The sequence below is a fragment of the Hemicordylus capensis genome, chromosome 1 (assembly GCF_027244095.1).
Source record: "Hemicordylus capensis ecotype Gifberg chromosome 1, rHemCap1.1.pri, whole genome shotgun sequence".
NCBI classification, from domain to species: Eukaryota; Metazoa; Chordata; class Lepidosauria; order Squamata; family Cordylidae; genus Hemicordylus; species Hemicordylus capensis.
The window spans coordinates 250,784,028-250,797,653 of NC_069657.1; the positions used below are offsets into that span (position 1 = coordinate 250,784,028).

The following is a 13,626-nucleotide window of genomic DNA, read 5'->3' on the forward strand; positions in this document are numbered from 1 at the left end:
CTAAGGAGCTGAACAGGCTCCACCAAGCTGGAGAGGGCATTTAGGAGCAACCATGTCAATAGCCCGGCCTGTCTCTACATTCCAGAGATTCACCAGGGCTTCAGCAGTCTCACCAGTTCTGGACACTGGAAACTCCCTGAGGGCTGTCTGGAAGCTGAATGGATCCATAAGATCTGGACGGACTGTTTTAATTGGTCCTCCACCCCTGCAGAGGTTGGTTGAGGTAGTCAAACTAAACCCCACTAGATGGTGATCTGTCCATGACAAAGGAGTTACCTCAAACTCCCTCACCTGAAGATACTTAAATTCCCAGTTGGCAAAATCCTGATTAAGTGTATGACTGGCCACATGAGTAGGACCTGATATTAATTGAAATAGGCTCATGGTTATCATGACAGCCATGAAATCCTGAGCCACTCCTGAGCCTTGGCATGGACATTGAAGTTCCCCCAAACGCTAAATGTTTTGGCATGGACATTGAAGTCCCCCAAAACAATGCCATCTCCACCAGCTCAGGCAAGGAGACTGGTGCAGTGGGGTGGTTCTGTTGGGTTCAACCAACAGAATAACCAGCCTGTCTCAGAGGCCCACCCTCAAGGACAGACACTAAAAATTCTGGGCTTGCCTAACTGGGCATTTGGAAAGGGGAATAGATTCATGATATATGACTGCTACTCCCAACCCTCAAGGCAGGGCTTCTGTAGAATCAGGAAACCTGGAGACAGGGCTGGGAGAGGCCCACTCCACCAAAGTCATCCAACCAGGTCACATCAAGTCTCTATTACGATCATTGACCAGGATACATACAGTTAAAACAAAAAAACCTGCAATAGATATAGCATCCTGAGAAATTTTAACAGTAGTTAAATTTCTTTAGAGTAATATTTAGAGAAGAAAATTATATGGAGTGATCTAAAGGCTAAAATGAAAAACTTAATTACATTATAAGAAATATTGCTATGTTTATCTGCTAAAAGAAGCCGAATATAAAATTCATCAGATTGACCTGGCAGGTCCTTTATCATGGGTGAAATTAATTTGACACAAATCATAATTAAAAACACAATAAAGAAGAACGTGGCCAACTGAGTCAATCTCTCCTGAACCACAAGAGCAAAAATGTTGCACAACAGGGATATTTTTGTATCTGCCTTCTAATAGGGCTGACGAGTGGGCGTTAAAATGGGCCAAACAGGTCTCCATCACACATACCAGGTCAGTGTGCTCATCCATAATTAAATCATGGATGGTAGATGTTTTTGTATTCACTGACCTGGCATTCAGCATCCTTGAGGGAGTGTTCCCAGAACTCCCTGGAGCCACAGGACTGGGAGAAGAGCCAGAAAAAAGAACAGGCCTCAGTTGCCTTGACCATTTCCCCCTGTAACAGACAGTCTGCCCAACTCACACCACTCTATCTCCCAGTGCTTACCACCCAAGAAATAGTTGCTCCCACACTGCAAACAGTCTCTGGATCTCCCAGGCACATCCTAAATGCGTTCACGGGGTGGGGGGAGATTGTTTAAAAGTAAAGTTCCCTCAAGCCCACCCTAAGCAAGCAAGAGAAGGCAGAACTGCTCTCACCAGTTCTCTCCAACCTCAGAAGTCCAGGAAAACCTGGGAGAGGAGAGAAAGAGGACTCCAAGATGGGTGGAGAGCAGGAAACTACTCTCACTGGACTCCTTTACCCCCCACAGTCTACCAGTTCAAATAGGACAGGCCCTCAACCCTCTAAATCCCTCAAGCAGAATCTTAAGAAGGCAAGTCCTGCATTCTGCCTTTGCCAGATCCAGAGAACACAAGTTGCAAGGCGCTGGGCAACTGGAGTCTCTTCTCTGCTGTATTGCTTCTGTAGCTGTTCCCAGAGTTTCAGTTTTCCATGGGTTTGGCCTAATATGTATCAGTCCTGTGGTTCCAGTGCCTCCAAACTGTCTCCAAGTGCAATGCTAAGTGCTTATTTAGAGTCACACTTGCCATGATGCCAAGGTGATGCCTTGGCAGCCTCTCCCTGATATAGATACTTGGGGAAGAGAAACACAGCAGGAGCAGGTTCAAGCTTGATAGCAGCAGGCAGGCAAGGGCAGCACCCTGCAAGCACACTACCTCCTTCCCCAGGCCCAGCACTATCATATGGTGCCTGATGTAAACATTGCACCAGCAGGTTGTAGAATGTCTTTGTTCATGCTTGTTCATGTTCTTACGAACTACTCTGAATACCATGTCGATGCATGGAGATTAGGACACAGATGTTTCTGTGGAATATCATGGCTACATGGATTCAGCATAGCAATTTTTTACATTTGTTTTTACTATTTTAATCTTTTTGCCTTTAAAAAAAATAGCTCTCCTGAACTAAAATTTTATTACTCTGTAATACTTCAGGGAGGCTTAACCAGTTTACATAGCAACAGTGTTTCCCTTTTAGCTTTGTCTTGGATTAGTAATACATCCCAGATTTCTACTGTAGCTGCATTTGACAGAAGGATTTAGATTAATTAGTTAATGTTTGTAAAGACCTTTGAAGATTTAAAGGACAATATGCTAAGTGTTATTACAAGCGATTTATTGTTTAAGTATACAAGCAGGTTTCTTTATGAACATGCTTTTCTTGCTTCTTACCCAATTTTATTTTTAATCTGCTCAATCACTTTTGTGTTCAGTTCAGCTCTTAAATACTAGCATTTAATCTGGAGATTTAAAAAAAATTGTTTTGCAGAAGTCTGTACTTTTCTGCACCTATGTATAATTAGCTAATTAATTATGTGCTTCATAATTGGATATATAGGCTTTACTCCATAACCATTACGATCTCTTTCTAAGGTATTTTTTGTCATAAATGTTATAACTGAAGTGACAGGATGTTCATCTAGGGAAACTTTACAAACATCCTGGAATATGCTGCTATAATTGGATATGCTTTGAACTGTTGGTCCTGCAAGCTAAGGTATCTAGGATTCCAGTTACAGAAGAAACTTGCATATATAGAATGAACTTCCTGGATGTGGGTTGAAGTTGTTAGCCTCATAGTTCTATAAGAAATCATACCAGGCCTTGCCATTTTTTACCTACCCAGCAATGCTTGAATTATGGGGAGAAAGTTTGGGGGCCCTTCATGAGGTCAACATGCCCCACTTCTTTAGTCCCCTCAATTTAGCCAAGTCATGGCTTCCTGTACAGTCTATAAAACCATAACTAACAGGCTATCACAAAAGGTAAGGAGGTCACACACCCTCTGTTGCCCTTGTAATTCAAGCTCTGTCACCAAGCTAAATGCAGTCCACCATTTATATATGGTGACTTGTCACGAGCTCCCTGTTTGGGGCTTCAAAAACAGGGAATGATGCATCCCTGACTGCTACCATCACATCTGACTGTTAAAACTTTGATATTTCTATGGTGAGAAGATAATAGAGTTGCTTGGAAACCATCTTATAGCTTGCTTTTGTACACTGTGCTTTCTTTGAACTTTCTGTCATGAATGGTGAGGAGTTAAGGAAGGAGATTGGCCTTTGGTGAGATGGAGGGCTCTCTTCCTCAGGGTACTGTGCTATTTTATCTTAATATTGTTGGTTGACAGGAAAGCTGTTTTGTATGAATGGCTTTGGCTTTACATATGAGATGAGAATATGTATTTGAGGGCTTGGGCTGATTAATACAAAGAGGGCTCTTGGCATCACCACTACTTCATGTATGAGAAAGAGGAAGATAAGGCAATGGAAATCTGACTGGCCAGGTGAAGAGAAGGAATTAGATAGATGAGGGCTATCTCCTCTTTCTCCCAGCCAGGATCCACCTAATTACTATGCCATCAGCCCATTAGGTTTTAAAGTATCTTCTTTATATATAATTAACTAAGGCATATCCGTGGCTAATCCCATGTGTGGTAGCTCTCATGAGAGTTTGGAGAGCTGCCGGATAGCCACGGGACAGGTAGGGGGAAGAAAATGGTGGTGGTGGCGGCAGCAGCCGGCCAGCCAGCTGGCCATTCAAAGAAAATGGCGGCTGGGCAGCCAGCCAGAAAGCAGCGTGTGAGTGAGATGAAGCCGGCCGGGAGGGTAGGAGAAGGAGCCGGCTGGCTGGGCAGAAAGCCGGGCAGGTGGATGGGTGGGTGGAGGGGGGAGAAAGAAAAAGGCGGCAGGTCAGCCGGCGGGGGAAGAAGGCAGTGGCGGGTGGGTGGGCTGTCCAGAGGTGCAGATGCTCTACGCCTGGCCCAACTAGTTGCTAATTAATATCAGTCAGTTAAATGCTAGTCAGAATTTTATGCTGAATGAGCATACTTGCAGCACTGAGACTGGGACAGATAAATGTGGTGGGGTCAAATTTTCTGTTATGTCCATCATAATCATGGACAGATCACTACCTGTTAAGGCTTTGTCTTTCAGCATCTACCCAACTCTGCAGGGGTGAAGGACCAGTTAAGATGGTCTGTTCCCAGAGCCTGATGGATCACGTTTTCTGATAGCTCTGGGAGATTTTCCTGCTAGCGTGGCTAGTGGTTTTGTCAACACCCAGGTTGATCTGTGGAATACAGAAATGACATGTGGCTCCTTGTTTTTATTTGGAAGCTGCCTGATACTGAGTCAGACCATTGGTCCATCCAGCTCAGTATTGTCTATACAGACTGGCAGCGGCTTCTCTGAGGTTGCAGGCAGGAGTCTCTCTCAGCCCTATCTTGGAGATACCAGGAAGGGAACTTGGAATCTTCTGCATGCAAGCATCCAGCTGCTCTTCTCAGAGCAGCCTATCCTCTCAGGGGAATATCTTTACAGTGCTCACACAAACCAGGGCAGACCTGCTTACCAAAGGGGGCAATGCATGCTTGCTCCCACAAGACTAGCTCTTTCACCATGCCTAATAGCACTGAAGCAGGTGGGACAATGGATGAAGCATCAGTGGAAGAAATTTCATGACAAACATATTGAACATTGGCAGCAACTGGTGCTACTGCTGTTTAAAATACTGCTTTTCAACCAAAAAGAGTTCATAGAGCTAGAGCCTATGTTAGGCCCTAGTCTGTGGTAGCGATGATGACAAAGAAATTTTTCTTCTACCATTACATCTCCTCAGCAACAGAGCTATTCCAGGTGGTAAAGGACCTTTCACAACTGGTCATCAAGCAGGAATCCTTTGTAGTCTGCTGTAACTAATTGTCAAAACACTTTGATAAAATCACTCATATCCCTAGGGGATGGGTAGGTGAAGCTATTTGTGCCCTTCACTCACTCCCAAAGGCCAGCAGCAACATTTAGCTTCTACAGTACAGGAGATCCTTCATATTCACAGGAGTTCTCTTCTTCGTTGCTACCACAGATACAGAAAACACAAATACAGAGGCATTGAGGCAATGGGATCTCAGAGATTAGGTTCCTGGAGGTCAAGAAATGTTTTTAAAGGGGGGTGGAATGGCCCTATAAATGTGGGGGAAATGGCCTACCATGATCCTCAGGTCCAAAGCAGCACAGTAATGCCTGCTCCCCACAGCAAAATATTGGCCAAAAAACACAGTTTTTCCCAAGGGGCTTCTACAAAAGGAGCCATTTTGAGGCTCCCAATCTCAAAATAGTGACTGGAAATGACCTTCTTATTTCCGGCCACCCCCGACCCACAGATATCCGAAAGTTAACCCCTTAGTTGCCTTTCTCCCCAGCTTATACCAAGGTTGGGTGCCAATTCCCCAATCGTGGATACACGAAACTGTGGATATGGAGTCTGCAATTAACAAGGTTCTCCTGTACAAGCTACTCAACCAGATGAGCTATATCAAGGGCAACAAGAGCAATCCTGGTAATTAGTTAACTTTGTAGGTTAGAGATTTCCCTGCAATTGCCCAAGAATACTTCATTAGTGTTTAGTTATTAGTATTTAGTTAGTTATTAGTGTTTAGTTAGAGCCAGCGTGGTGTAGTGGTTAGAGTGCTGGACTAGGACCGGGGAGACCCGAGTTCAAATCCCCATTCAGCCATGAAACGAGCTGGGTGACTCTGGGCCAGTCACTTCTCTCTCAGCCTAACCTACTTCACAGGGTTGTTGTGAAAGAGAAACTCAAGTATGTAGTACACCGCTCTGGGCTCCTTGGAGGAAGAGCGGGATATAAATGTAATAATAATAATAATAATAATAATAATAGTTATTTCAAAAGGAAGGGATTGGCAGGCACCACACTAATTTTTAGACAAACTTTATATCTATTTTTGTTTTGTTCTCTCTTCTCCTTTTGTTAGAATGTTTGATTACTAACATTCCCCATTAGATAAATTTTAGCTATGGGGTTGTTGAATCCTGACCAGCTGCTTGCCCACTGCCCAGAAAATGAAGCACACACTCCCAAAATCAAGTTAATATTTTATTTGAGTTACAATTAGACATAGGTTAGAGGAGTTGATCTTAAAGTGTCTAAACATATTAAAGAATTCAGTAGTTATCTTACTACTCCAAGCAATCTGCAAATCAGTCTCAGCAATACAAAGGATAGAACTCAAAACAGGAGTCGCAATGAAAAATTAAAAGAAAAATCAATAAGCGACTATAAGAGCTCAAAGAGGGGAAAGGTTCAGAAAGGAAAAACCTCTAAAAGGGGAGAAAAGTCCCACAATCAAATGCATGGCTTATTCTTTATAATTGCTTGTCTCCGGGGAAGGTTTTAGCCTCCCAAGGGGGATATTTTTGGGGTACTTGTTAAGTTTTGATAGGCCACTAACTAGAAAATACCACCCATCTTAATCAGAAAGATGTCATTGTAGAATATGATTTGGAATTGATTACTATTGCCTTGTTTGCAAATATATATCTGGATTAGGTGACCTCACTAGTTGACTAGGACCAGATGGCCAGCTCTTAGCAGAAAAAAACCCATCTGTGTTCTAGTAATTTTTCCCGTTAGAAAATAAGCTATCTGTCGTGCACATCCCTATATCTAATTTGCCTATTTAACCAGTACCCATCAAAATTAATCTATTTGACCCATAGCTAGTCTGACTTCTCTTTGCATAAGGCTTGCCAAGTGATTTTAAAACGCACCTGTCAGCTATTTGTTAGCAGCAGTCAATATGAAACAAAGTCTTCATATATGAATTCTTGATTTAAAGCATAGAAACCTCTTATGTGATGATATGATTAAAATAAAATATGATTACATAATGAGTTAATGTAACCCTGTGGTATATATGAGAAATATGTATATATACCCTGTTTCCCCGAAAGTAAGACCTACCCCGAAAGTAAGACCTAGCAGTAATTTCTAATGTACCGCTAATTGCCCTAGTGCATTTTGGGGGGCTAAAATTAATATAAGACACTGTCTTATTTTCAGGGAAACTCGGTATATATTGAGTAATGCCAGCCTTCTCCTTCACTTTGACATTAGAGACAGAACTCTTGTTATGCTTGGCTTCTGATATTTATCTTGCTTGCTGTGGGATTTATTTTATTTTATTGCTTTGCTTTCCTCCCTTCAGAGTGTCTATGTGTGCTGGGCTTTGCTCTGGTCCACACAAAGCAGTAGGGATGTGCAAAAAATTTCGGGCACAGAACGATCTGTGCCCAAAACGAGCAATTTCAGGTGATTCGGGGCCGAACTGAATCACCCCTGATGTCCCCCGATATTTTTCGGGCCCGAGCCGAATCACCCGAATTTCGGGCACAAAAAATTCAGGTGATTCGGTTCATGGTTGATTTGGGGGGATTTTTTGAAGTTTTAGTGACTTTGGGGCAGTTCGGGGGCATAGCATGGGATCTGGGCAAAAAGAGTGGGGTGGCGTGGTAGTGCCTAATGGGTGCAGGCTACCACCCCAATTTCAGGGGGATTGAGCAAAGGGCTGATTTTTTTTGAGAATTTTTGAAGTTTTAGTGACTTTGGGGCAGTTTGGGGGCAGAAAGTGGATCTGCCCCAAAGGAGTGGGGTGGGCTGGTAGATAGTGCCTAATGGGTGGAGGCTACCACCCATCCCCAATTTCAGAGTGATTGGGCAGAGGGGTGAATTTTGGTGAATTCTGAGGTTTGTCTTCATAAGGTGAAGTGTGCTAAATTAATTACTTCCTCATATTCATAGTAATTGAGAGTGTGAAAAAGTGAAAGTGGGGTCAAAACAGAACAGGGGTGATTCGGTTCGGGTCCCGAACCGAATTCCCGAATTGCACACCCCTACAAAGCAGTTTACCCAGCCAGTGCTGAGGCCAACACAACCATTCAGGTCCCCCTCCTATTAACTGAACAGCCCCACCCCCAAAGTCACTTATCAGTTTTGTTATCAACAACATTTTTAGATGATTGGTGCAATAATACTGTTCTCACTGCTGGATGCTAATAATACTCAGGGAGTGATTAGACTGTATTTCCTCAATGGGAGATGCAAGGGCATTGGAAGGTTGGAGTGGGCCCTGGGACAAAAAGTGTAGATAGGCTCCTGCCAACTCCCCATAAGATAGGTTTGTGGGATTCAATGGGAAAACTGCAGGATCCATCAGGACCTGTATTAGACCAAAAGTGAATTGTGTTGCTTAGGAAGACGGAAACATGAGGACAGGAGCAATATTGCAGCAGCTTTTATAAAAGCCAATTTTTGGCTGGTCGTGGACCATAATAGATGATGATGCCTCAAAAGCCAAGAGAATGTGTCTCCCATAAATTGTTGTTCATCATAAAGCATCAACTGTTTTTGTTGAAGCGGATCAACCTACTGTACATGGAATAACTGGAATGGAAGAGGAGATTGGGAGAGAAACTAGAGCATCCCTTGGGAAAACAAGGGGAGGCACTGCATCCCAGCACTGCAGACCCCACAAATCACAGAGTAATTAAGGCAGATTTACATTGAGTGAGTCCTATTCCTTTCAAGTGCTCTGGATCTAAACTTAGTTAACTTTGTAAGTTTAGATATTTTCTTGCAGTCGCACAAGACTCTTTCCAAGTGCTTATCCCAAGTGCTTGTCTTTCATTGAATTCTGAATCATGATGAAGATTTGCAAAGCAAGCTTCCGAGCCCAGATGTGTCAGGGCCCTTTTCTCATGCTCGTTTTGCCGGCACCTGGCCTCCTGAGGGTGATGTCTGTGGTGGCTCCCTCACTCCTAGCAGAGAACTGGGCACTCCAGGTTCTCTGGCGTTTGAGCAAAGCAGGGTTTTTAAACAATTTTGCTCAGACACCAGACAACCTAGAGTGCCCAATTCAACACCTTTCATGCATTTTCAGAGCCTCAGAGAGAGCAGTGATGGTGATACTCAATACATTTCCTCTCCCCTTTTCCAGCCCCAACCAATGGGTGGAAGGGAGCGACTCTGCTAGGAACGAGAGAGCTGCCACTGAAGCATCATCTTCAGATGAAGCTAGTGTGGTGTAGAGAAAGAGAAGTCAGGGGAGGCAGGAGGTGGCCCCAATCTACCTGCGCCCCTGGAACATTTGTGACTCCTTGCTCTATCATAGCTATGCACCTGGGGAGATGGGAGTTACTAAATGGGGAAGTTTTCCTTATTAGTTGATCTACTTGCAGAGTGAACTCTTGAGATTCTTCTGGCAGTGTATTACATGGCAGAAGCAAAAAGGAAGGTGGTTGTAGTTATCTCTGGGTGCCTGAAGGACTGCCTTTCTCCCACATATGCCTCCCCATGCACTCCATTCATCATTTGTGGTCTGCCTTCAGTGCCTTAGCCATTTGAGGCACAGCAGATCTACCAAGAACCAGGATCATTTCAGTAGAGGCACCAAGGTATGGCCATGTGTCATGTAAATGGTGCTTTTGATTAAGAAATACATGTGCCTGTTGAGAACATATACTTTATTTCAACTTATGCGTTTCCTCTCCAAGCAAAAAGAATACCTGTGGTATTAAGCTAGGCTAATCCAAGGATATACCGTATTTTCCGGCGTATAAGACGACTGGGCGTATAAGACGACCCCCTGACTTTTCCAGTTAAAATATAGATTTTGTTATATACTCGCCGTATAAGACTACCCCCTCTTCCGCACACCAAATAAAACTTATAAGAACATCAGATTTGATTTCAACATGGTAATTTTAATTCAAAGCAGCAAAACTGTCACTTATAAACATAAGGCTGAATGTCATCAAACATGTACCGTAAACATACCGTAAGTGCAGGTGGATTAAACTCAGAAGCTGAATGAAAGGACAACACAATAAACGCATGGGAGCTGCCATACTGTTTGTTTTCTAAGCTATAAACTAAACTGGAACTGACAATGATAGGAGGAAGTTAACAAACAATAGAGAGAGAGCAAGTGCTGGGCAAGTCACTGGCGAGTAGCATGCATCATAACTGCAAGCTATGGTATTTTTTGCTAGCGTGACAGTTTCCCTTTTAAAAGCCTTCAAAATCCTCCTGTTCGTCATCTGATATCATAAGTTCATCAATGACATCTTGTGATACATTTGCAAGGCAGTCGTCATATGGATCGAATTCCGTATCAGATGGTGTGCTCTCAGCTTCGGCTTCCTCTTCATCTTGCCACAAGTAGTCGTCCTCCATACCATCTAATGAATTTGATATTCCACACTTCTTGAAAGACTTGACTACTGTCTCTGTGTCAATATCATTCCAGGCTGTTATGACAAATTGGCACAAAACATCCAACTGTGGAGCACGCATATTTCCTCCTTTTGTGTACGACTTTTCGCCGCTAACCATCCATTCATTCCACTGTTCTCGAATGCGATCTTTAAACGGCTTGTTTAGGCACACATCCAATGGCTGTACTAATGATGTCAATCCTGCAGGAATAACTGCTGCATCCGTGTTTAGTCTTGCAAGCCTTTGCTTGGTGGTGGGAGTTAAATGAGCCCTGAACATATCCCACACCAGTAGACTACGTTTTTGAATAAGACCGCCTGGTCGTCTGCTCCATACATTATCAAGCCATAGTTTCACACCCTCTTCATCCATCCAGCCTTTTTCATTCACATGTACAAAACAACCAGCAGGGAACTTGAGTTTTGGCATTGTTTTCCTTTTAAAAATAATCATCGGTTTCAGTTTGTTGCCATCAGCTGTGCATGCTAGTACCACTGTAAAACTCGACTTCTCATGTCCTGTTGTTTTAATCAGAATTGTTTTTTCACCTTTTTGATGGACAGTTTTATTTCCAATCATATCAAAATTCATTGAAGTTTCATCCATGTTTCCAATATTACTTAACGCATAGCCATGTTTAGTGCGCTGTTGTATTACGTAGCGATGGAAACTATTTACTTTGCTATCCAGATCTGCAGGTAATTTTTGGGCAATTTTTGTCTTTTGCCTTAGTACCATATTATGCCTTGTCATGAATCTACTACACCAGGATACAGTGGCCTTAAAATTGTTGCTGTGATCTGGGTTAGATTTGGCCCACTGAAGTGCAAACAAGCGTATTTTATTTCGTGTTACTACATAACCGTTTTGGCGATGCTCATTCACCATGTCTGCTACATGTTTTTCGAGTTCTGGCCAATGTGGGGTGCCTCTTCTTAATGCACACTTACCCCTTGGCATAGTCTTTAATGCTTTTTCATTTGCTTTCCAGTCCCGAACCATCTTTTCTGTTACTCCATATTGTCTTGCAGCAGCGCAATTATTATGTTCCATGGCAAAGTTTACAACTTTAAGTTTGAAACTAGCTTCATATTTCTTTCTTCTTGCTGGTGCCATGATGGGGTTTGATGATGGCATGATAGGATTTTGACTGTTGGACATTTTCTATACTGTACTGTATGCTGTGTGTGCAGGAGGAGGAGGTAAGGGGCACAACAGGAGCTCGGGACTACAATGGGCGGTAGTGGATGCAGGGGCGGGCTCCGCTTTCCCTCCGCCCACTGTTACACTGCACCGGAAAGCTGTGTGTGTGCAGGAGGAGGTAAGGGGCTTTCCCTCCCTCCGCTTTCCCTCCGCCCACTGTTACACTGCACCGGAAAGCTGTGTGTGTGCAGGAGGAAGTAAGGGGCTTTCCCTCCCTCTGCTTTCCCTCCGCCCGCTGTTACAAAGCACCGGAAAGCTGTGTGTGTGCAGGAGGAGGTAAGGGACACAACAGGAGCTCGGGACTACAATGGGCGGTTAGTGGATGCAGGGGCGGGCTCCGCTTTCCCTCCGCCCGCTGTTACAAAGCACCGGAAAGGTGTGTGTGTGCAGGAGGAAGTAAGGGGCTTTCCCTCCCTCTGCTTTCCCTCCGCCCGCTGTTACAAAGCACCAGAAAGCTGTGTGTGTGCAGGAGGAAGTAAGGGGCTTTCCCTCCCTCTGCTTTCCCTCCGCCCGCTGTTACAAAGCACCAGAAAGCTGTGTGTGTGCAGGAGGAGGTAAGGGGCTTTCCCTCCCTCCGCTTTCCCTCCGCCCGCTGTTACAAAGCACCAGAAAGCTGTGTGTGTGCAGGAGGAAGTAAGGGGCTTTCCCTCCCTCTGCTTTCCCTCCGCCCGCTGTTACAAAGCACCGGAAAGCTGTGTGTGTGCAGGAGGAGGTAAGGGGCACAACAGGAGCTTGGAACCATAGTATAATTAGCGATCCCTAAACTACACTCGGCGTATAAGACCACCCCCCCATTTACGAGCAGAAATTTATGGTGTGAAAAGTCGTCTTATACGCCGGAAAATACGGTAGTTGAGACTAGTAAAAAAGAAGATAGGATTTGTTTCTCCTCTAATGCTCTTTATTTGTCAATTGACAAACAAAATAAATGGCATTAGATGAAGGCACATTACTTAAAGAAAAGTATAAAACTCAAGCATTGACAAGATGTCAAGGTACAAAACTTCAATAGAGGTTTTCCATTTCAAAGAGCAAGTAGCAGTGACAATAACAAAAATCAAGCAACAAGTTTCATCCCAGACAAGCTTCAAAATAAAAACCCATTTCTTTCCCTCTTGTTGTTTTTTTGAAGGGTTCACTAGAAAAAGCGTGCAAAGTTGACTTCTCCATCCTATCCAAGATGTCTTTAAATGGCTTCAGTATCCACTCAAGATGTTTTCCTTCTGACCCCAGCACACTGTTGAAGGCCTTAGTTAGAGGATTTCTCTCTCTTCCTTCCTCCCAATTTAAAACAAAAGGCAGGTGCAGGTGATCAAATTGTTTTGACTAAGAGGGCACGTGAAGGCCAAGCACAGAGTGCAAAACAACAAATGCAGCTCTAATATAAAGACTAGTGATGTGCCTGGACTGGTCCGGAGGCCATTCTAAAGGCCTCTGGACCGGTCCAGACCTGGGCAGTTTGGGGTTCAGGCGATTCGGGTGGGGGTTGCTTTAAGAGTGGGGGGAGGGTTTACTTACCCCTCCCACCACTTTCCCCTTCTGGCGCCTGTAGTTCCTTTAGTAATTGGGGCAGCAGGATATGTCCTTGCCGCCCCTTCCCCCGTTTCACTGCTCAAGGCTCCCAGCCCAGGACCCAGAAGTCTTCTGCGCGCGCGCTTCACGTCTTTAAAAATATCCCCTAAGGCGGGGGGTTTTGCAGCATAATACCTAATACCTAAGGAGGTATTGCAGTGGCAGTAATTGGGGCGGCAGGATACCTCCCTGCCGCCCCTTCGCCCATTAAAGGCTCCCAGGACCCAGAAGTCTTCTGTGCACGCGCACGTCATGTTTTTGTTTGTTTTTTGCTGGCTTGGACTTAATCAATGTGAACTGGTTTTATGCTTTATTGCTGTTAATATTAAA

The 13,626-nt window shown here is 44.1% G+C and overlaps 1 protein-coding gene across 1 annotated transcript in view; it reads left to right on the top strand.

Annotated features, from left to right (window-relative positions):
• The window catches only part of EHBP1 (EH domain binding protein 1), a 418,269-nt gene that overhangs the window by 172,979 nt on the left and 231,664 nt on the right, over positions 1-13,626 (top strand).